This window comes from Balaenoptera ricei, chromosome 6, assembly GCF_028023285.1.
Source record: "Balaenoptera ricei isolate mBalRic1 chromosome 6, mBalRic1.hap2, whole genome shotgun sequence".
NCBI classification, from domain to species: Eukaryota; Metazoa; Chordata; class Mammalia; order Artiodactyla; family Balaenopteridae; genus Balaenoptera; species Balaenoptera ricei.
Window position 1 is genome coordinate 72,658,630 of NC_082644.1, and position 23,390 is coordinate 72,682,019.

A 23,390-nucleotide genomic window follows, 5' to 3' on the forward strand; every position below is an offset into this window, starting at 1 on the left:
GAAATTGAACATGTTGTCCTCCTTTGAGTTGCCCTTCAAATTTGCTTTCTTTGGAAACTTGCATAGAAACTTAAATATGTTTGCCCAAGGTGGGTGCTTGTTTTCTTATTGATATGAAAAGCAGTAAGAGGAAATGGAGTTGTTTTGCTTGTAAGGAGGAGCAATCCTTGTTAACAGAGGCCGAGTTAGTGAAAATTCACAGTGTAAGAATTTGGGGGTATGTAGGGGCTTCCTTGGAGGTCCAGTGGTTAAGACTTCACCTTCCAATGAAGGGGGTGCAGATTCGATCCCTGGTCAGGGAGCTAAGATTCCCACCTGTCTTGGGGCCAAGAAACCAAAACATAAAACAGAAGCAACATTGTAACAAATTCAATAAAGACTCTAAAAATGGTCCACATCAAAAAAAAAAAAAAAAGAATTTGGGGGTGTGTATAATGAGTTTGCAAAATTTTCTACAGGGCTGATAGAGCGTGCAATAGTTAGGGTTACATATATTGTGTGTTTGGTCAGGGAAAGCAGAGAGTCTACAGTTTATAAAGAAGCTGCAAGTACAATGTGATGTATTGAATAACCCATCACTAACTACACATCTCCCTGGGGTTTAATTTTACAAGTTCATAATCCTTTATCTGAAACTCTTGGGCCATATGTTTTGGAATTCAGAATTTTTTTCAGAAATGTGGTGCATATACTACATAGCATTACGTGATACTTCCAGCAGAGTCTGGAATTATTTAAACCCATCGATATATTTCCCAGTGAAATGTATGATTATTTGTACTAGGTAGAATAAATAAGGATCATAAACAGACTTACATCAACAGTTCAGGTCAGATTTTGCTGCCAGATTAGTTTGAGCACCGAACCTTTGGTTTCAGAGACAAAACTCTGAAATTTCAGAATTGTGGCTAAGGGATTGTAGATTTATATACCCTTTCTCTGTGTAATTCTGAAAAGCAAGCAATTGCTTGAACCAATCTTATGAGTAGCTAGGATGCTATGAATCAACAATCTGGGTCTGGGCAGGAAGGAATTACTCAACACCACATCCTTCTACACACTGCGGATGTGTCTGTAACAGGAGGTCTTTTGTTGGGGGGGGTATTTGGTATATATCAGTGGGACCTGAAAACACACAAGTAAGAACTGATAGACTTTTGCAGGGCGCTTTTTTCTGGCTCACCAGAAGGCAGAAACCCAATGAATCATATCCCACTAGGCAGGTGCAGGCAACAGACAACTGATATCTCCCAAGTGTGTTTGAAAGGATCTTATTACCTAAGATCCTAAGGGGGTTGTCGCCTTGTTGCCTTGGGAACCATAGGTAAGGATAATGAAGTCAGCTCATTTTAGTCACTCTTCAGTTCTCAATACACTTTCTCGCAGACATGGCTGCGTAACAGTTGCCAGACCTGCACTCAGGACATATTTCTTCTCCTGGAAGGTTCACGTGGCACCTGTGGCTGCTCCATCCCTGGGCGTGCTCGTGGACCATGCTCTCCAAACAGGCCACACGCTGGACAGCCTCTGGTTTCTGTCTCCTGGGTTTCAGATTAGCTAGCCCAACGCAAAGCAACCTGGACAATGTGGGTCGTAGGATGGCTTGGGAGCCAGGTGAGTAGCTTTTCATTTTTTCCTCACGGTGGGTATTTCCTAGTGAAGGAACATATAGAACTTTCTTGACAGGAGCCTTTACTCATATCAAGTCAAGAAATTAATATTTTACTTTTGACTTATTATTCAATAAGGAATCATACCTTGATGAGGAGACTTTAATTTTTCAACTCAACACATTATTTTTTATTTTTGGCTGCGTTGGGTCTTTGTTGCTGTGCGCGGGCTTTCTCTAGTTGCGGCGAGCGGGGGCTCCTCTTCATTGCGGTGCGTGGGCTTCTCATGGCAGTGGCTTCTCTTGTTGCAGAGCACGGGCTCTAGGTGCGCGGGCTTCAGTAGTTGTGACTCGCGGGCTCTAGAGTGCAGGCTCAGTAGTTGTGGCACACGGGCTTAGTTGCTCCACGGCATGTGGGATCTTCCAGGACCAGGGATTGAACCCGTGTCACCTGCATTGGCAGGCGGATTCTTAACTACTGTGCCACGAGGGAAGTCCCTCAACACATTATTGAGCACATATTATGTGTCACTGTGCCAGGTGTAAGCGGTATCTGCAGAGTTGAGAGGCTAGAGTAAGTGTGTATGAGTATGTGTGAGTGCGGAACTAGGAATAGCCTTAGGAGCTACGTTTGGCTTATGTAAGCACAAAAGCTTACAGGAAAGCTCATAGGCAGACTCAGCTGGTGCAGGCTTTTGCCTACACTATACACTAGATGCCTGAAGGTGGAGGAACCGTCTTGGACCCATGAAGATCAAAACCACAGGCAAAGGGCTTCCCTGCTGGCACAGTGGTTGAGAATCTGCCTGCCAATGTAGTGGACATGGGTTCGACCCCTGGTCCAGGAAGATCCCACATGCCGCGGAGCAACTAAGCCCGTGCGCCACAACTACTGAGCTTGTGCTCTAGAGCCCACGAGCCACAACTACTGAAGCCCGCGCATCTAGAGCCCATGCTCTGCAACAAGAGAAGCCACCGCTATGAGAAGCCCGCTGCACCGCAACAAAGAGTAGCCCCCGCTCGCCGCAGCTAGAGAAAGCCCGCGCACAGCAACGAAGACCCAATGCAGCCAAAAATATATAAGTAAATAAATAAATTTATTTTAAAAAACCCAAAAAACACAGGCAAAGATGGCAGAGCAGAAAGAATGGAAAAACCTTGTCCCCTGTGTTGTTGGGTTTTTCTTGTCCCCTGCTTTAATCTTAGAATTGCTGTACAAAAACAAACAAACAAAAACGGAATTGTTTGCCTCCAGATATTTCGTGATGTGAAACAAAATAAAGGCCTATCTTGTTTGGCCACTGTGGTTGAGATTCTGCTATCTATAGCCATTTATAATCCTGATACAATGTTCTTCTAGAGTTTTTCCTCTGTGTATGTAGACACATAAATTCTAACACTAACCATCTATGAAGCAGGTAATATTAGCCTTATTTTTAAAAGGGAAGACAGGTTCAGGTAAATCCAGTGAGCTTACCTCAGTCACTCAACTGGAAAGTCACCACACTGGGATGTATGCCCGGGTCTGGGGGACTCCATTACCCAATGCTCTTTCTCCTGTACCGTGTGCCTCTCTCTCGAGTTCCTGGACTGGCAAAGGAAGATATCCCTCCAAGTCTCTTTCTAAAGTACACATTGTTACAAGACTTGAAGCAACAGATTAACATGCACTTGTTAAAAAGAAAAATGAGTTAGCTGAGATCCCATTGCTCTTCCTGATACTTTTCCTTTTTGCACAATTGTTTTCAATCCCTGTTCATCTGCATGCAGAGCTGCAGCTATTCTATCCATACTACTTATTATTCTGGGGGTTTTTTCAGCTAACAAAAGTAGCTCTTGATGTTTCTATGTATCTCACAATATTTGAAATAAAAAAAATACTCAATACAGTCTGTAAAATGATGAAGAAGGGGGAATATCATCTGTGCCATTACTATCTCCCAAAACACCACAAAGTTTGTATTTTGGTTTATTTTGTTTCTGTCCTTTTGCCTATGCATTTCATTTTTGCGTTGGGGTACTCCTAGTATGTGAATTTTGTAGTCAGTCATTTATACTGAATATTATATTGTAAGTGTTATCCACAAGCTCCATGAGGACAACACTTTCTCCATTTTTTTGTTCATCACTGTATCACTTGTGCTTAGCACAGTATAGTAAAGCTGGCTCAATAAACATTTGTTGGCTGAATAAATATTGCTACATACTCTTCATACTTAATATACATACACCCACATAGTGTTCCTTTTAGTGGATATCCCTTAATTTACCCTACTTTCCCATAATTATTGGATATTTCTGTTGTTTTCATTTTTTGCTCTTATGAATAATATGTTGATGAAAAGTTTTGTGCATATAGTTTTCTCTGCATTTGTACTATTGGCTTAAGATAGGGGTCCCAGTGTAAAATCACAGGGTCAATGATTTTTTTACAAATCTTTATGCGTGGGCTTCCCTGGTGGCGCAGTCGTTGAGAATCTGCCTGCCAATGCAGGGGACACGGGTTCGAACCCTGGTCTGGGAAGATCCCACATGCCGCGGAGCGGCTGGGCCCGTGAGCCACAACTACTGAGCCTGCGCGTCTGGAGCCTGTGCTCCGCAACAAGAGAGGCCGCGATAGTGAGAGGCCCGCGCACCGCGATGAAGAGTGGCCCCCGCTTGCCGCAACTAGAGAAAGCCCTCGCACAGAAACGAAGACCCAACACAGCCATAAATAAAAATAAATAAATAATAAAAAAAGATTGACACCCAGTGGCCAAATTTAAAAAAAAAAAAAAAGGAAACCTCTTTAAAAAAAAAAATCTTTATGCGTTTTCTGAAAATACTTTTTAAAACAGCTGGAGCGGTTCACAAAGGTAATAGCAATGCAGCAGGGTCAACACACCCTCACCTGCCCCGGGTTTTTGTTGTGCTTTTAAATTGTGGCTATTGACTTAAGTAGAAGAATCCCTCAATCAATTAACATGCTTATATAACATCAGTTTAGTGTCACAGGCATTCTATGCCAAATAAATACTCATTAAAATGTGAGCCCATAATTTTGGTCATGTCCCTAATACCCCTACTATTACCCGATGCATAATAAGCACAGGTGCAATTCAACTGTATCTCAGCCTCTAACTTCTATGATTGAGCTATACATGTAAATACCAGTTGTAATTATTACAAAACTATTAGTTTATTGTTTTGAGCTTTTTGAGCATCATAGTGAGAAAAATGATTTTTACACGAGATACTATAAATAATCACATCCTTGTTTTTCTACTAAGTTGTTCAATGAATTTATCCATAGCTATATATATTTCTATCTCCCTGGAAATTCCAGCACCAGGGAAAGTATGCTTTTCATGCATATTTAAAATTAATATTCACCAGAAGCTTAACTAAAACTATAGTGATCTTTGGACTAACAAGTAATCAAGACAAAGTACTATATTTTTATGAGCTGTTTGTCAAAGTCCAAATAATTAACATTGTTGAATGTCATAAAGCAGGCAGTGTGCCACTTACTTGAACTGATATTTTCTTAGAAAAACTTCCAAAGCTTTGGCCATAGGAACTATGAATCTAGAGGTACCTCCTGGCTCTAAACAGAGAATCATAAATTGGATGACTTAAGATGTCACGTCAAAGTAGAGTGACTACAAAGGGTGTTCACGGAGATCAAAGTAATCTTCAACCCAGTGATTGCTGAGCATGGCTCTTGACTTGCTTCTCAACACTGTGACGGGCAGCCACACATGGGGTGTTTACCTGCCCCATTCCTGCCTTTGCCCAGGGAGAAGGTGGGGCTGCTGCCTGCTGTGGCCCCATGGAGGAGGGCCTTGGCCCAGGAGCAACCCTGCTCTCAGGTGTGTCTGGGGATGAGGCCAGGGTAAGGACTGTTGAAAGAGCACTTAGCAGTCCTTTGACCCATGCAATCATGGCCTGTTTCTCGGAGCTGCAGCTGGCCTTATTCAATCTTCAGAGAGCACTAGAGCCCCATGACCACGACCTCCCACCAAGTCCCCCTCAAGACAGCTGTGCTCCATCCCCCTAGGATCACTGCAAGTGTCAGTCGGAAGATGGCTGGCAGGTCTTCTAGGCCACCCCCTGCATTCATTTTACTTTTGCTTTTAATTAAATTCAAAACAGTACCCCCAAAATTCAGGTCTGTCTTCACCACCATTCACCTCTCCCCCTAAATCACAGCTTCTCGCACTCACTTTTCCAGTTAACCACCGTTGCCAAGATGCAGAGCATTCTTCCAGCCCTTTTTCTACTCATTTGCATATAGATATGCATATATTTATTGCAAAAACAGGTTCATACCATATGTATTGTTCTGTGACTTGCCCTTTTTTTTTTTTTTAGCAACGTGTCTTGAAGAACTTCGCATATTGGTTCATATAGATTAGCTCACTGCTTTTAACTGATGGAGAGCGCTCCTCAGAGTCGGTCAGCAGAAACAGCTTAAAAAGTTGTGACCCCCAAATCAGACAAAGCCAAGAAAGACATCAGAATTCAATTCAATCCCCCTCCCTCAATTTTTATACAGGAAAAAAATCAAACATACAAAATAGTGGAAAGACTAGTATAGGAAACACACACATACGCTCCACTAGATTCAACAACTTTTACCACTTTCACTGGCTGTCATTTTAATATCTGCTAGAGTTGTGTGGTTCTAAGTTGAGAGGTATATGGAAAGAAGCAGGATTCATTAAGTCCCAAGGTCTTAAGAATTAGGAAGAAAAGACATTTACAAATTGTAAGAGCCAAAGAAATATAAAACCTTCTCAAGTGGGTGGAAGGTGCACATTTCTATGAGTAGAAGGAAGAATTAGTAGCCTAGGGATGTGGGCTAGAAGGCTTCCCCTTCTTGAAATTCTGGAGTGACTGGCATAAGTATAAATGATGTTTAGTGAGTTCCACCCAGATGCATTTTCTGGTAGCTATGCATCTCTGACATACTTAGGCAAAGTACGGGATGATATATGTATTTATCCCCAAAGACAGGGGATGATACATGTATTTCCTTGATGAGTGAAAAGAAGAGTCACTCTTCTTGCCTGCAAATTCTGATGGTCTGAAATGGTCTGAAATCTTTTCCTTAAAGTTCACTAAGAAAGTAATCATCTGCCTAGAGGGTGGGCATCCTTTTATGCAAAGGAAAACTTAAAATCAAATATAGAAATGGAATATTATACAGGAATAAAATTGGATGAAATATAGCTATACTCAAGAAGCTGAATAAATCTTAGAAATATAATTTGCAGTAAAAAACAGCTGGTTGCAGAAGACTACAGTGTGACTCTATTCTTATAAAGCTCAAAAACTAGCAAATCCAAACAATATATTGTTTAGGAAGATGTACATGTCTTGGTAAAAAAAAATTTTTTCATGAATGCATAAATTAGGATAGTGATTACCTTGAAATGGATGGGGGGGCGAGTAGGATTTGCAAGCATGTGGCATAATCAAAAGCACTGGTAATGTTCTATCTCTTTTTTTAAAATTTTTAAATTTTTTGGCTGCATTGGGTCTTTGTTGCTGCGCATGGGCTCTCTCTAGTTGCGTAGAGCGGGAGCTACTCTTTGTTGCAGTGTGTGGGCTTCTCATTGTGGTGGCTTCTCTTGTTGTGGAGCACGGGCTCTAGGTGCATGGGTTTCAGTAGTTGTGGCACATGGGTTCAGTAGTTGTGGCTCGTGGGCTCTAGAGCACAGGCTCAGTAGTTGCGGCTCACGGGCTCTAGAGTGCAGGTTCAGCAGTTGTGGCTCACAGGCTTAGTTGCTCCGTGGCATGTGGGATCTTCCCAGACCAGGGCTTGAACCCATGTCCCCTGCATTGGCAGGCAGATTCTTAACCACTGCACCACCAGGGAAGTCCAGGTAATGTTCTATTGATTAATAGTGTGGTGGATCCCTGTATTCATTTTATTATATGCTCCCAAGCTTACATAGATGGTACTTATATTATTTTGTATGTATCAAATATAACATAATAAAATTTTGTAGGTGAAAATAAAAGCTAGACTTACAAAATAGAATAATAAAAATGTGTAAAATTAAAGCCTAAAGAAGAACTAGGGTTTGGGATCTGTAACTTTAATTAATTGAATACTCATTTTGGAACCAAAGCAAACCTCTGAATAGTTCATATAAAAAACTACCCTGAAAGGCACCAAAATACATTTAGCACATCATACAGATGTACCATTGTTTATCTAGCCATTCTCTTAGTGGCATTTAATTTTAATTTTTTGCTATTCTAACACAGAGGAATAAGCATTCTTAAATATATTTCTTTCAATATGTGTGTAAATATTTGTGTTGGGGGGTAGATACCTAGATACCTAGAAATGGAATTGCCAGGTCAAAGAGTGAAAGACTGAAGTTGAGACTCAAGGAAATTAAATATAAATTTGCGGCCTGGGGGGTGGGGCATTGCAGAGGGAATTGGACGAAGATGGCCAAAAGGTAACTTCCAGTTATATTATTATAAGATATTATAAGATAAATATTATAGCATAAATAAATACTAGGGATGTAATATACAACATGCTAACTATAGCTAACACTGCTGTATGATATACAGAAAAGTTGTTAAAAGGGTATATCCTAAGAGTTCTCATCACAAGGAGAACACTTTTTTTCCCTTTTCCTTTTATTGTATCAATATTCATGATGGATATCAATATCCATGATGATGGATTTTAGCTGAACCTATTGTGGTAATCATTTCCCAATATGTGTAAATGAAACCATCATGCTGTACACCTTAAACTTATACAGTCATGTATGATGATTATTTCTCAATAAAACTGGAAAAAAGTGCAAAACTCAGGATCACACAGGCAGCAAGTAGCAAAGTCAAAACTAGAAACAAGGCTCTTTCTGGGGCTCGATAATGCACCTATTGCCCATAAAGAAAACACCTATCTCACCAAGGCAAGTGCCCCACTTTAGACTGTGATTTGACCCTTTCCCCATCCTGTCTGTCCAGTCCGCAGGTGAAGCACAGTATTGATTTCAGAACCTTAGGACACAGAACACAAGAGCTCCCTGTCACGAGAGGCAGCAGAATAGGGCTTTGTCTCCCGGGAAGGCAAGACGGTTTCTGTGGGACTGACTTGGTGTCAGTGGTGGGAAGGGAACCTCTGCTGAGCTCTGAGTCAGAACCCAGAGTTCTTGTCCCATTTTTCAGAGTACTGTCCCTGTGGTCCATGGAAGTGTCTCTTTTTTATTTCTAAGAGCAGATTTTGCAATGTTTAGTCTTCAGAGTGGAAATATTTATTACTGAATATGCTGAAAATGCTGTTTTGCTGATTACAGGAAAGCACAGACAAAGGCATACATACAGCCCATAACCAGAACAAAAAGAGTGGGTGGGAAAGACAAAGAGAATGTCAGTTACCAGCTGTGCCAGCCAGAGTCCCTTTCTTCCTACCTGAACACATTCAAAGAAAATCCAGAATCCAAGTCTTCTCTGAAATGTTCATTTCATTTCAGATACAGAAAGAAATTAAACAGGTGTTTTATTTTGTGTCTGTATATGTGTGTGTGTGTGTGTGTGTGTGTGTGTGTGTATATTTGGCACCCAAACACATGTAGTACCAACACCAACTCCATACAGTAGATTAAATCAGTGGCATGTGATTAAAATATTTAAAAATTTCCCTAAAATTTTACTAACTTAGGGACTATCAAGTTTCCCCAAATATCTCACCATTTTGAATCAGGACTCAAACAAGAAATACATGTTGTATTTTATTGGTATCACTTAAGTCTTTTAATCTATACGTTTCTTCCCCCATCATTTTTAATGCCTTGCTACTTTTTCAGGAAACTGGGTCATTTGTCTTGAGTTTCTCACATTCTGGATTTTGTTGATCATGCCCCCTAGTAGTGTTAACACATTCCTCTATTCCAGTAGTTCCTCTAAACTGGTAGTTGGATCTAGAAGCTTGATCAGATTCAGGTTTGTTCTTTTTTGGCAAGAATGTGTCATTTGCAGTGTTGCATATTTCTATCATATTGCACATAATGTCTGGTGATCTTTTCTATGAGATTAGTGGCCATTGATGACCATTGCCTTGATCCATTATTTTATAGGGTTTTGGAAAATGCTGATATTCTTATTTATTTGCTAGAATAATTTCCTCATCAACTATTTAGTTACCCTGAGATACAGTTTGTATGGGTCTTAGCTTGGGTTTCCCAGGAAGCAGAGTTCTTGAGACATGGGCTTTACTGGAAGCATGGTCCTAGGGAAAGAAGTGAGGAGTGGGGGAAGCAGAGAGAGCCAATTCAAGCCCGGTAGGCTGCGGCTTCAAGCACCTGATTGGTTGACTCTTTGTGCCTTGATTTCTGAGAAGTGATATAGACTGAGTTTCAGGACAGTTCGTCCTGGGAGAAAAGGAAGGAATATTTATTTATCAGCTTCTATCCCCCACTGGTCTTAGGTTAGACCACGAAACATTAACTCACCCACCCTTCAGGGTGGTGTATGCATAGGCACTTAGATAGTTTCCATGGATCCCCACACTGGCATTAACAGGGAAGTGCTGGGGTGGAAGGTAGGAGATGAGGTTATTTGGGTTGTTCCTGCAAGAAGGTGGAAAGAGTCCACGTAGAACTTACTGCTGCAGCAGTGGCTGCAATAAGAGACAGGTGAGGCAAAGAAGATCTGAAGTGGTACATATGAAGTGTTAGATACAGTCCAGAAGAGGCAGGTAAAATGTGTAATTCTCTCTTGCAATTTACCAGCTTTCAAAATAATGAATTAGTTCTACTGCATCTGCAAAGGTAACCAATCAGGTTTTTTTACCCCATTTTTAAGTATCCTTGTGAATCATGGAGATATACATATTTGATATGTCTCAATTCATTGCAGTTATTTTCCTTACTGATGCTCAAATTTATCCCACTTTAGCCAGTGGGTGCTTCTACGGGTTGGCTTCCGCTTCCATTTCATGTGAACCTATTAGTTTTTGATAGCTTCCTTGCTTTCTGAATTGACAAGATGCTCCAGTCTTATTTTGGGTACTTCTTACCTTTAACCTAAAATAAATCACTTCTCCAAGTAAGTCTAGTTCCTTTAGGGAAAAAATGCTATTTAGAGACTACAATCTGGGATCTAAGAGTGCTTATTCCTACTAGGTTGGTCACTGTTTGGTGGACATTTTGAGTAAAAGACCTTGGAAAAACATTTTTTAAGTAAAGTATATCATGAGTTCTAAATGATAATTCCAATTCAAATTTAATATTGCTTAACTTTGATTTTGTATTTATCTCTTTTATTCTGAAAAACTGATTCTAAGAACACTAACATAAATTACTAATAACATTATGATTACTGAAAAGCAGTTTATGTTTTGTTTTTTAACATTCTCTTCATCCTTAGGGTATATTCCTAAGGGATGTAGAGTCAAATAATTGTGTTTTAAAGTCACCTCACATAACTTCCCTTTACATGGTTAAGTCACCAACTTGATACCTACATTCATTAGTTGCATTTTGCTTTTTAAATTTTTGATTTAATTTTTCATAATTATGTAAAATTTACATCATTCCGAAGTCAAATCTACAAAATAAGATATAGGCAGAGAAGTCTAGCCTCTATCCTTGTACCTTCCACCTTGTTCCATCTCTCCCAAATAAGTAGCCATTTTATTTAATAATTTATCTTTCCATTTAAAAAATACATAAGCAAATGTATGTATGTGTTCCTGCTTTCTTAGATAAGTAGTAAGACACTATTTACACCTTTATTCATCTTGCTGTTCATCTTTTTAAAAATTGTACTGTCCTCTAGGCTCAATCTACTCACTTCTTGGAATAACTTGTTGATAGGTACCCCCCAAAGTCTAAACTAAATGAACTTTAGTTTTACTTATTCCATTACTTCCGGCAAACGTTTGTGTAAGGGAAGAGGGAAGGGGGGCTTGGCAATCATAAGCAAAGCTGTCTTGAATGAATGAGGGTATGATCTTCCCAGGATTTTTTTTTGGTGGTAAAATACACAACATAAAATTGACCATTCAAACCATTTTTAAGCACACTATTCAGAGGCATTAAGTACATTCACATAGTTGTGCAACCAACACCACCATCCATCTCTACAACTTTTTCATCATCCCAAATGGAAACTCTGCACCCATTAAACAATAAGTCCCCATAACCTTCCCAGGATTTTAAACAAGACTAAATGGAAGCGGCACCTGCTTGCCAGTTGCACGCTTGGGCACTAGGAGGATTCTGCCCTCCCAGCGGAGCAGAGATTCCCGTGGTGACTAAGCCAGCCCTCGGGTTAACGCTCCCGCCCTCACCTATTGTCCCAGCGGGAGGAACCGGTATTTCCGGATTGGGGCCTCAGACCCTGTGATCCGGCTAAGGGTGAGGTTGGTGGAGGAGGGGAACGGAAGCTGATCATATAAGTTAACTTTCCACCAAAATAATTAACCTGCCTTCCCATCCCCCCGCCCCTCCCCCGTCAATACCACCAATCAAACACCCACAAGGGTCCACAACGATCCTCCCGTAGTTTTTGAAAGGGGAGCGACGCTCACCCCTTCCTAGCTCACACCCCTGGAAGGGATCGAAAAGCCGACCAGGTCACGAAGAAAGAAGGCAGCACAGCGAATTCCGCTCGCCCTTGGTGGGGTGGGGGTGGGGGGCGGGGAGAAGAAAGCTCAGCGGCAGTTTTGCAGAGAAGGAAAGAGGCAGGGGAGTGGGCGCGCGGGCTGGAGTGACCAAGCGGTCCCTGCGGCCGCAGCCCCTACCCCAACGCTGGGTGGCGTGTGTGAGCCACCCTCCGTCCTTCCCAGTACCCCAAAGTAGCGCTGCAATAAACTGCATTTCTCCGCCGGCTCGCGCGCTAGGCACCCTCGGGGGCTCGAAGGAAGCAGGTGACGGCCGCTGCCCACCCTCGTCCCCTCCAGGCCGCCGCTCTCTGGCTCACCGCAGCCCCGATCCCCCTGCCCCCACCCTGGATTTTTTTTTTTTCTTTCTCCCAAACCTCCAAACAGGAAATAGCTTGAGTCACAATAATACACAGGAGCAGCGGCCGAGGCCACTCGCGCCCGCCCACTCCCTCGGCCGCCTCCAGCACTCCGGCTCCGCGAGGCGCCACCGGCGACGCGCGCGGGGAGCGCAGTGGACACCGGCCCAAAAGCCGGCGCCGCGTCGGAGGCTCCCAGGCGCCCGTCAGAGCCGCCTTCGCCCTGCCCCCGACTCCGCCGACTGCGGCCGCCACCCGCCTCCAGGCGAGTACCCTCCTCCCTGTCCCTCGCCGGCCACCGAGCGCCCGCGGGCGTCCCGGCGCTGCCCTCCGCGAGGCCCGAGAAGAGCCGCCCCAGGCGCAGCCTCCGCGCTCCGGCAGCGCCCGGGATATCTCCCTCCGGTCCCGACTCTGGCGGGGGAGGGCTTTGCGGGCTGCGGCGGGGCGCTTGCGCCCTGGATCCGTCATGGGGGGCGGGGGTGGGGGGCAGCGTGAGTAAATGCTCTGTCACCCCATGCCCCTGTGGACTCGGGCTGAACTTTATTGGGCATTGATTATTTTCCCTTTCTGGGGATGCTTAACTGACTTTTGCCTCCCCATATCCCCCTCCGGGATGACCGTCACGGGGTTTCTCTTGGGGACTCATCCGGAAGTGGGTTTGGGCGCGCAGCTGGGGCAGCTACAGGTGACTGGGAGCCACCGTCTTTTTCCTACCTGGCCTGGAGCCTTCTCCGCCAAGGGATGGGAGCTGTTTCACTTTCTGTTGGGCTTCTCTTGAACCAGATGAAAAGGGCTTCTGAGTTTCTGTTGGCGCAGTCAGCGTTTGCAGTATCTGGAGCGGGCAGGATCTGGGGCCTTGGATTTACGGGGGCCGAGGGAGACGCTGGCTAGTTGAGAGCAGGTGGGCGCTGCCTGGGCTGCCGGCGGAGTTTCAGCCGCGGAGCCTGAGAAGTGCGCACACCTGAGAGCCCCGGAGATGCTTGTCAGCCCACGCAGCCCGGGAGCCGAGATCTGTGCTCCCAGCTCGGCAGAGTTTGGGAGAACTTTTTTTTTTTTGCACTTTCTGACCCATTTGTAAGGGAGGGGCCGAGCTTGTCAACATGCTGGGTGTTGTCAGTCTTCAGGGGCTACATTGTGAGGTTCTTCTATAGGGAACTCAGTCAAAACTGAGTTGGACATCTTTATGTTGGATAAAGGCCACTGAATTCCAGGCATTCTTCGAGCTTGAGAAGGGTGTTTTCAAGACTGTTTTGAAGTCGGCTTGAGGGCTTTCTGCGAAACTGCCGCTGTCAATTATCCTTATCAGCTGCAGCTGCTTGCTAGTCCCGGAGGTGAGTGGTTCTCTTAGAAGGCTCCGTTCAGTCAGGCCTTCTATCCAAGTTTCTCTGCGCACTTTTACAAACTGTGGTTGGTAGGTAAGTTAAGTCCTTAGCCAATTCTTCTGAAACACATGATCAACCCTCCGCGTTTCCCGGTGAGGGGACCGTGGTTCTAAAGGGTTAGATTGATAGGGTGACTGTCTTTACGTCAAGCGCGCTGGGGCCTTGCGGCTTTGAGTGAGGTTCACGGTCCAGCAACAGCGGTATCACCTGGGGGCCTGTTAAAAATACAGGACTTCAGACCTACCCAGGACTGCTCAATCAAGGTCCCCAGGGGACCCTTTGCATATTATGGCTTGAGAAGCACTGGCAGAGGGTTATGTTGGGGTGAAGTTTTTTGTCCAGTTTAAAGAAGTGATTTACATTTCCTTACATGTCCATCCAGTACTACATTTGAAGCTTCGTTTTGCCAGACCAGGACAAACACACTACAGGTTTATGGGTCACAGCACCTCCACCCCAGGTGGTAGGCTCCTTAAGCCTGTGGGTTTTTTGCTTCTAGGTACTTTTATTCTTTCATCGTTATTATTGTGATAAAATACACATAACATAAAATTAGTCATTTTAACCTTTTTTTTTTTTTTTCTTTTTTTTCCTGCCCCTCTAGGCGTCTTGCGAGATCTTATTTCCCCCACCAGGGATTGAACCCAGGCCCTCAGTAATAAAAGCGCAGAGTCCTAACCACCATTTTTAAGAGTACAATTCAGTGGCGTTAAGTACGGTCACAATGTTGTGCAACCATCACCACTATCCTTTTCCAGAACTTTTTCATCGTCCCAAACAGAAACTCTGTACCCATTAAAGAATACCCTATTCCCCGCTCTTCCCAGCCCCTGAGCTTCCAGATACTGTTAGTGACATTTTCTGTAGGGTACAGAAAAGGTTGAACAGGAATGTAAAGTAAAAGTAAAATCATCTCCTCAGAATATGAATAAACGTTTGGAAATTCCTGGGTCACTGGCCTGGTGGACTTGGCATTTTAACTCCACATTCTTAAAGTGCATGTGCTTTCTTTTAATGGAGACAACCTGAGACTATGAGGGCTTCCTCTTTGGTTTGGTTGGAAAGGAATGGAACTACCCAGGGCTCAAACTGCACTAATTAACTAGGTGCAGATGACTGGTAAAATCTCTGTGCTTCTTTCTTTTTTTAATTTTTATTTATTAATATATTTAATTTTGGCTGTGTTGGGTCTTCGTTTCTGTGCGAGGGCTTTCTCTAGTTGCGGCGAGCGGGGGCCACTCTTCATCGCGGTGCGCGGGCCTCTCACTATCGCCGCCTCTCTTGTTGCGGAGCACAGGCTCCAGACGCGCAGGCTCAGTAGTTGTGGCTCATGGGCCTAGTTGCTCCGTGACATGTGGGATCTTCCCAGACCAGGGCTCGAACCAGGCCCTGCATTGGCAGGCAGATTCTCAACCACTGCGCCACCAGGGAAGCCCTCTGTGCTTCTTTTAACTGGCTTTATTTTAGGGGTCGTGTTTACATTGAGTTTAGCATTTTGTTTTTGTGTTTTAATACTGATCCAAACTCATTGTTGAAAGTAGTTGAAAGAAAGCTTAAGAAAAAGTGTTGTTGCTTGGTGTATATATAGGAGGAAGTCAGAAAGATTTGAAATAATTTTCTAAAAGACCCCAAACTATTTTGTTACTGCTTTAATGTTAAGTGAGTCTAATGGTCCAAGAACATTATTTCTGGTTGTAAAAATGTTTGTATAATTTAGAAAAGCTTTGTTGTTGTTGTTTCAATTGAAGTATAGTTGATTTACAATGCATTAATTTCAGGTGTACAGCAAAGTGATGATTCACTTACACACATATGTATATTCTTAAGATTCTTTCCCATTATAGGTTATTACAAGACATTGAATACAGTTCACTGTGCCATACAGTAGGTCTTTGTTGTTTATTTATTTTGTAGATAGTAGTGTGTATCTGTTAATCCCAAACTCCTAATTTATAGAAAGCTTCGTAATACTGAAAGTAATCTGCTTGCATCTGCTCAAAATTATCCAGGTTGTGGTTTGAGAACATGCTTTTCAGTGAGAACAGAAATGTGAATTGGCAAGCTAATAAAAATGGTTTCATTCATGATCTAACAAAGGCATTGTTATAGATCAAGAATGTGGTTCAGAATACATAAGTGATCAGAGATATTGGGAAGATTTAATAAGTAGCTGAATAGTGGCAGATCCTTAAAATTCTTCCCAAATTCTTTTTTCTCTAAGACCCTTGACTTTTCTTGTCTTATGACTTTCATTAGAATGAGGCTATCACCTTGTAGGAAGGAACTTAGAGCTCCCTTTGATTGAAAAGTCCCTTTGAAATGATGAATGAAGATAATTCAGATAGGCAAGATTTGGCAGAAAATTCTTCTTTTTCAGGAGATTCTTGTATTCACAGAATTTCAGAATGTTATTATTATTATTTTTTAATTATGGTAAGGCAAAGAGAAAATGTTTCCCCTCCTCCACTATGTTCTCTTCTGAAATAGCAATATAGTTCAGTGTTTTACTTGGTGAACAAATGCTATTTTGTAGTCCACACAGGAGAAACAATTCCTAGAAAGTGTTCAGTGAATGGATTTATCAGTAATTCAGTGATGCCTGGAGAATCACTTGGGGAGTTTAATAAAAATGGAACCTCTCCAACTACTCCAGACCTTCTCTGAGTGAGACTCCCTGCATTGGAATCTGTAGGTTTAATAACACCTTGGGTGATTCCGATATATAATTAGGTTTGGGAGTCACACACACACATGCAAACTAAGATGTTGAGAAATTAATCTGGAAGTACAAGAGAACACAATTTTATATTAAACATGAAATAAAATTAATGATGAATTCTTCCTTAAAATTAGGTAGTCATTGTTTCAGTTTGGCAAATCGAATAAACACTTTTTGATGTTGGTCTTCATTCTTGAGATCTGAGGTTCAGAATCCTGAATGTCCAGAAAAACCCACTGGTCTCCCTAAGGTATCAAGGTATTAGACTATTTGATCCAGCATCAATGAACTTTTGTCGAGTGCCCATTTTGAATTGGACATTTTCATATATATTCTCAATAAATCTTTACAATGACTTTGAGAGAGGTGTTTCTTTTTTTATAATATTACAGATGAGAAGACTGAAGCCAACCTGGGTCTTCCTACTCTAGAATATGGTCCTTTCCATGGTCCTTCCATGTAGAATAATAAATCCCTGCCTACTAACTCCCTTTCACCTCCAAGAAACTATGTATTCATTAATTCTTTTTTAGAAAAATAAACTTATTTATTTATTTATGGCTGTGTTGGGTCCTCAGTGTTTTGCGTGGGCTTTCTCTAGTTACGGTGAGTGGGGTCTACTCTTCATTGCGGTGCGCGGGCTTCTCATTGTCGTGGCTTCTCTTGTTGCGGAGCCCCGGGCTCTAGACGCGCAGGCTTCAGTAGTTGTGGCACGTGGGCTCAGTAGTTGTGGCTTGCGGGCTCTAGAGCACAGGCTCAGTAGTTGTGGTACATGGGCTTAATTGCTCCGCGGCATGTGGGAATCTTCCCGGACCAGGGATTGAACCCGTGTCACCTGCATTGGCATGCGGATTCTTAACCACTGCGCCACCAGGGAAGCCCTCATTAATTCTTCATTCAAATCTTTTGGAACATCAGGTACTAGCTGCTCTAGGCTTTGAAGCAAATAAAAAATGAGCCCAAACTGAAATAAATTCCAAAAGAGCAAAGGAATCAACAGCAAAGGGTTCTTTCCATGGTACCACAAGACCTCTGATGAGTGATCAATTAGACTATACGTGGCTTGAATGTAGCATTAGCATAGCTAGTCCAGCTCCCAGAAAAAGCAAGTCATGGGCATTCTCCTTACTGAGACCAGTCAGCAGTACCATCTCTGCATATCAACCTGATGGTATTTACGAGGCACCCCAAGATGCTACACAGTGTGGAAGAAAGGGCACAGAATTCAGGTGCAAAAGAATTGATATTTACCCTGACCAGCTGACTGAGCGGGAGTAAACCTCATAAACTCGGAGCCACCGTGTCCCTAAATGTAAAATTAGGGAAATAATTATCTCCCTCTAAGATTATAGTAAGGACTCAAAAAGACCTTTTTTATAAAAATGCTTGTAGACTGTAAAATGATAATAAAAGTGTCTTACCTTCATTTGGGAGAAATTTACAATGCAAAGGAGACAGAAGAAGCCACACATCTGAGGTACCTCACACATTTTACTTAACTGAGTTTGTTTTTAATTCTCTTCTAGCTTCTAGGTCATTCTTTAAAGAACAGTTTTATTGAGATGTAAGTCACGTGCCATACAATTCACCTGTAAAGTGTGCAATTCATTGATTTTGAGTATATTCACAGAGTTGTGCAACCATCACCAGAATCAATTTCAGGACCTTTTTGTTGCCCTAAAAAGAGCACCACCCCTTCATGAAGCCCTTCCACCCCTTAGCTGGCACCTTCTAATCCCCTACTTCCCCCACCTTAAGCAACCACTAATCTACGTTCTGTCTATAGATTTGCCTATTCTGGATATTTGTTATAAATGGAATTATACAATATGTGGTCCTGTATTTCTGGCTTCTTTCATTTAGCATGTTTTCAAGGTTTATCTACATTGCAGCATGTATCAGAGCTTTCTTCTTTTTATTGCCAAATAATGTTCCATTGTGTTTATCACATTTTGTTTATCCGTTCATCTGTTGATGGACATTTGGGTTGTTTCTACTTTTTGCCTGTCATGAATAATACTGCTGTGAACATTCATGTTTTTATGTGGACATATGTTTTCATTTCTTTGGGGTACATACCTACAAGTGAAAAACATATCTAACTCTATATTTAACATTTTCAGAAACTGCCAGACTTTTCCAGAGTAGGTGCACCAGTTTACTATCTCATCAGCAATGTGTGAGAGTTTCAATTTCTCCACATCCTCATCAGTCTTTTTTATTTTAGCCATCCTAGTTGGTGTGAAGTAGTTTTAATTCACACTCCTCTGATGCCTTATGATGTTAAACATTTTTTCGTGAGCTTATTTATTAAGCCATTCTTTCCTGACCTTTTTTTAAATCCCCTTCTAGGGGAACACTAGATAGAGGAAGAGGAAAATCAATTTTGAATAAATTCCCTAGTTTCAATGGTTTAGAAAAATACTAAAAATGTAAATTGAGCCCTTTGCTCTTTTAAAATTTATTTTGGTTTTGGCTCATCTTTTTATTTGCCTTGGGGCCTAGTACATGTAGTACCTGATGTTCCAAAGGATTTGAGTGAAGAATTAATACATAGATTCTTGGAGGTGAAGGGGAGTAAGTAGGCAGGGACTTACTATTCTATATGCTGATTTAATGCCCACTAAAAAATCATGCACCTCTCAAATGTTAATACACCAAAAAATATGCTTATGCTGATGGTGGACAGTTTATTATTTGTTTGTTTGTTTGTTTGACTGCACAGGGTCTTAGTTGCGGCACGCGGGATCTTCATTGCTCCGTGCAGGATCTTTTAGTTGTGGCATGAGGACACTTAGTTGTGGCATGTGGGTCCTAGTTCCCTGACCAGGGATCGAACCCGGGTCCCCTGCATTGGGAGCGTAGAGTCTTAGCCACCTGACCACCAGGGAAGTCCCGATGGTGGATATTTTAAACACTTGAACGAAAATATTGTTTGATATTTTGTTGGTTAACATCTGTCCATTCTACTTATTAAAATATGTGAGAATATACTTTACAAATCATATTAATAAATTGTTGATATCTTTTATTAAGGTACTCTTGATTTTATTTTCAAGTACTCCCAACAGGAGGGTAGGCTGATGGACATTTTGGTGTGAGTTTGTACATTTTTGTTCTTTCCCAAGCTGCATGGCAGTGTTTTTTCTCTAGAGCCATATGGAGAATCATCTTCATGTTCTACAGTTACAAATCAATCCTGAATTTTTAAAATACGTGTTGGCATTTTAGAGGCCCACTCTATTGAACTTGGGTTGTGCTGTTTGGATCTTTTATTACTGGCAAATGTCTCTAGAGCAGTAAGAGAAACAGGGAAATCATCTGGATTTAGAAAACGAAAATTACTTCCATTTGAAAATTAAGACAGCCTTAGAATAAGCAAATGGAAGTGTGTGGTTCAGTGGTCCTAACACATTGGGCTGTATCTGAATCACCTAGAAGCTTGTTAAGACACACATTAGGGCTTCCCTGGTGGCGCAGCGGTTGAGAATCTGCCTGCCAATGCAGGGGACACAGGTTCGAGCCCTGGACTGGGAAGATCCCACATGCCGCAGAGCAGCTGGGCCCGTGAGCCACAGTTACTGAGCCTGCGCGTCTGGAGCCTGTGCTCCTCAACAAGAGAGGCCATGATAGTGAGAGGCCCGCGCACCGCGATGAAGAGTGGCCCCCGCTTGCCACAACTAGAGAAAGCCCTCGCACAGAAACAAAGACCCAACACAGCCATAAATAAATAAATAAAATAAACTAATTAATTAAAAAAAAAAAAAAAAAAAGACACACATTACTGACCCCCTGAGTTTGGTTTCTGAGTCAGTCAGTCTGGGGTGGGGGCCCGAGAATCTGCATCTCTAACAAGTACCCAGGTGGTGCTGCTGCTGCTGGTCTGGGGGCCTCACTTAGAGAACCAGGGGATTGGAGGCATTTGCAAGTGTAGGAGCGGAGCAAGAGTGAGGGAGGGGACGAGGCTAGAGGTGAGCTCATGCATCCTGTGTATACAGGAGCTTAGTAGAGCTGAGGAAGTAGAGATGACCCAGGCTGGGCTGGGAACTGGGACATAGGGATTCTGTGGGGAGGGGTGGCTGGAAGAGAAGCCTCTGAGATGGGGGAGAGGTGGGGAGAGAGTTCTGAGGAGACAAAGGCCAGTGAGGCCCCCCCAGCTCCATGTAAACAGGGGACCGAGGACACGCCTTTTCGCCACTTCTAGGAAGGCCAGCGTTACCAGGTAGTGGGATGGGCTGCTTGGGGACAGGGCCAAGTGTGGACTTGCCTTCATAAGATAAGGGGTCCCTTTAGTCCTTCGGGCCACAGTCCTGGAGTCGTGACTGGCCCTCTCCCTCTTGCTTGTTACCATGAATCATAGTCAACCTAGAACCCGAGGAGCTTTGTAAGCCGGAGCAGGAGTCCTTTGTGCAAGTAGTGGCCATCGAGTTTTAGTTTTCTTCCTTTCACACCTTTGCCTGCTCAGCTTAATGGCTTAAAAAATCTGTGCTACCAGGTGTCTAGTCTCCTTAGCATAACTTGGTATAAGCCTATTCTGAGGGTGGATGCTGACAGCCCATGCTGTGAAGGTCAGAAGGTTTGCTACAGAAAAGAAATCCAGGAAGGGCAGCGGCCCACTGCTATTGGGTCCTGTGAAGGTGAGCTGTGTCCCACCCTCCCTGCAGTTTCACAGACGTGAGACAAACATCTCCTAATTTTATTTCATATTTTTCTGAAAGGAATCCTCATTGTACCTGAGGATATAAAGCACTTCTCTTGGGCTTTGGAACAAGGCCAAAACCTGCCCCGCAGTGTTCTGTGTTACCATCTGGGGGCACCTGCTGTCAGCAGAGGGAGAGGGTTTAGTATCAGTGGGTGTTATCCCTGCCCAACTCTGCCTGTGACTTGCTGCTGAGCTCAGGAGCTGAATAGCCACCGCCTACTTTAGACTCACCTTTGTGTTCTCCATCCCACTCAGCCAGTTGCACAATTTTACATTCCTGTGGGCCCAGGGTGTGCAATTCCTCTGGTAATGGTCAGAACTGGACAGGAAGTATTTCTCAGTCCTGCTTCTGGGAGAGATTGTGTCTCGGGATACTTAAGGTCACCTCCAGTTTCAGTGATTCACTAGGAAGACTCACAGGCTTAGCATGTAGTCATAGTCACCTCTATGATTATTACAGTGAAAGAGCACAAAGCAAAATCAGCAAATGGAAAGAGTACACGATCGAAATCGGAGAAAACCAGGCACAAGCTTCCAAGTATCTTCTCTAGATAGAAGATCTATCTATCCACTCAGTAGAGTTACGCAGGACATGCTTAATTCCAATAGACCACATGTGTGAAATGTTGCCAGCCAGGGAAGTTCATTAAAGACTCAGTACCCAGGGTATTTTTTCTGGGGACTTATTATGTTGGCATCCTCTGCGGAGCATGTACCAAAAGTTCAGACTCCCAGAAGGAAAGCAGATGTTTAGCCTAAACCGCATTATTTGTGTAAAGAGTTTAGGGACAGAGAGCAACTCTAATCAGTCCTGAGAATGGTGGAAGATTCCTCAAATCCAAGTTCCCTGACACCATTCAAGGGCCAATCCTGTAAGCAGGCCTCTCAAAGGATGTTAACGCTTTTGTGCACAGATGGGGACGAGGATGGAAAGCAAGGACGGTGGCAGAAGCCCTTGCACTTGGAGGAGGGGTCCGTCCATTCAGCTTCAGAGGCTGGTTCCGTAGGAGTTTTTCTCCCTTTGACCAAAGCGGCAGAGGGTGGAAGTGAACTTGGATTTTGCACTCAGATCTTGGCTTTAGGATGATAATAAGGACACCTTCACTTCAGGGACAGAGAAGGGTGAGAGGGCACATTGGCAAAGAGTTCAAAGCCCTGTTCATTCATGTGTTCATTCATTCTCAGCATGCCCTATTGATGCCATACTCTGCCAGGCCCTGTGGCAGCTGCTAGGGGTACAGTGATCAACAGAGCAAAGTCTCTGCCGCCATGGGATCCTAGAGGGAGACAAATCAGTAAAGAGGCAATTCCATTTCATTATGATGGGGACATACCAAGGGCCCCAGGGCACCTACCCAGGCTTAGTGGGTGTCAGAAAGTATGAATTTTGTAATCAGACCAACCTGGATAGGAATCCCACCTCCACTGCTTCTTACCAGTGTGGCCCCGGGAAAGTTAACGTAGGCATTTGGTGCCTGAGTTTCTTCATCTGAAAACAGAATTTCCATCCACCTCTTAAGGTCCTTGTGAGAATTAAACAAGGTACTGCCTGTGGGGAGCACTTATCTCGGTGGCTGGCACAGAGGACATGTTCACTATGTAATGGTTCAGCCACATCTAGGCAAGGGGAAGGGTGTGTTAGCAGGAGGGGGTGGCATCTGCCACACTTGCTGTGTGCAGAGCCTAAGGTCAGAAGGCATCTCTAGCCCTGAGCTCATAGGTGCACCGCAGGCTTCCTTCCTGCCAGCTCACCCTACTAACCGATCTGAGAACATTCTTCGCTGTTTTGCTTTTCTGGCTCTTGGGGATATTTTTCCCTCTGCCTGGGATGCCTCAGCTCCTTTTGCCGCCTCAGGAATGCCTACTCATATTATTAAGACCTAACTCAAGTACATTTTCTGTGAAGACTTTCCCAAGCCAAGCCCCTTGGACAGGATTGTCTCCTCTCTCCTTTGTCCCATCCCTGTTCCATGGTCACTCGCCTCCCTACTGCAGCAT

The 23,390-nt window shown here is 43.3% G+C and overlaps 1 protein-coding gene and 1 long non-coding RNA gene across 4 annotated transcripts in view; one reads left to right on the forward strand and one right to left on the reverse strand.

Annotated features, from left to right (window-relative positions):
* Positions 1-13,879, reverse strand: part of LOC132367101 (uncharacterized) — a 136,625-nt gene extending 122,746 nt beyond the window's left edge. For both annotated transcript variants that reach the window (XR_009503679.1, XR_009503678.1), the window contains exon 1: positions 13,304-13,879. This is a non-coding gene — a long non-coding RNA (uncharacterized LOC132367101). The remainder of the gene's footprint in view (positions 1-13,303) is intronic.
* Positions 12,657-23,390, forward strand: part of TJP2 (tight junction protein 2) — a 132,809-nt gene continuing 122,075 nt past the window's right edge. The window contains exon 1 of one of the 2 annotated variants that reach the window (XM_059924861.1): positions 12,657-12,854. The gene's annotated coding sequence lies outside the window, so the exon portion shown is untranslated. Of the gene's footprint in view, positions 12,855-13,740; positions 13,921-23,390 lie in introns of those variants that run through there. The other variant, XM_059924859.1, reaches the window with a different exon arrangement.